This window comes from Coffea eugenioides, chromosome 9 (genome assembly GCF_003713205.1).
Source record: "Coffea eugenioides isolate CCC68of chromosome 9, Ceug_1.0, whole genome shotgun sequence".
In the NCBI taxonomy this organism is placed as follows: Eukaryota; Viridiplantae; Streptophyta; class Magnoliopsida; order Gentianales; family Rubiaceae; genus Coffea; species Coffea eugenioides.
Genome location: NC_040043.1, coordinates 23875266 through 23876463, shown reverse-complemented (window position 1 = coordinate 23876463; position 1198 = coordinate 23875266). Strand labels below are relative to the sequence as shown.

Below are 1198 nucleotides of genomic sequence, written 5' to 3'. Positions count from 1 at the left end.
CCCGGTAAATTAATTCCAGTATCCAACACTTAACCTAGTTGGCCGAATTTTTCCGAACTTTTCGCACTAGTGGGTCCCACGTCCGGTACACGCTCTTAATTTCTCAAAAACTATTCGATACTAGAAAATCATCTAAAAACTATAGTTACTCATAAAAATTATTTTCCCAATTTTTCAAATAAATAAAATGTGGAAAAACGTGCAATTAAAAGAAAAAAATAAAACCTAGTACTTAAAAACAAATTACGGGCTCTCACAGATTTAGTTCATAAGTTGGTCCAAATTGAACCATAAGCTACTACAACATTCCTATGTTTACTTGTGCAAGGCAGAATTTTCAGCCAAATTTACCAATTTTCTGGAATTTCTAGGGATTGAATCAAACTCTGAATTTGATACAGTAGGAAGCTTTATGAGTCTAGTTTTAAATAGAATAAACGAAACTCAATTCTGACTTTCCTGTACGAAGTTATAGCCAATTTCCCAAAGCTGCGCAGAGTCTCCTGCGAAAATTTCAAGATTTTCTAATAACTTGAGAATATGAAACTTTTCTTAACAAAATTCACTTACTTGGCTCAAATTCAACCATTAAAGCAACCATGAATCAAAGGCAAGTGAGTTCACATAAGGGTTATAAAGACAAGTGAATTTTCGGGGTCTTACAATCCTCTCTGCACTTTTTCTGCTTTCTTTGCTGGATAAAAGCACACAGCTTTTGTTTCTCAACGGCATGTATTGCTATTGATATCTCATTGTATGTAGTTACCCTTGATGAGCCTGTGGGGGAACTGATTAAAATGTTCCTAATTCTTGGCAGTGCATTTAAGATGTGTATCTACTATAAATATGGAGATAACATAATAAGTATGCTTTAGGTGGGCGTTTAACGAGTATCTTTGTAGCCATAAAGAACCCTACAGACGTGAAAGCTCCAGTAGATTGTTTTAAGGATTAAAAACTAATGCTTCTTTTGAGGCCTGGCCTCCTCAAAATTGTGGTTTTCATTTTCCTTATAATGATGAATATTGAGATCACCATTCTGTGTCCATCAAGTTGCCACTTGCAACTCTGTATGCGCTTGATTTCGTTATGACTTGGTGGTTGAAGAAGCGCTGAGCTTCCCCGGACCGAGCTGACCTGATGAGCTCGGCGTGCTGATGGGAGGAGCGTGTTCCAACCCTACAAGACAAACGAGAAG

General features: G+C 37.1%; 1 non-coding gene across 1 annotated transcript; it reads left to right on the top strand.

The window, feature by feature from the left end:
* The first annotated feature begins 820 nt into the window (after positions 1–820).
* LOC113748494 lies at positions 821–926 on the top strand. Its single transcript, XR_003464351.1, has one exon. It is a non-coding gene; the product is annotated as a small nucleolar RNA snoR103 (small nucleolar RNA).
* Positions 927–1198: the final 272 nt, after the last annotated feature.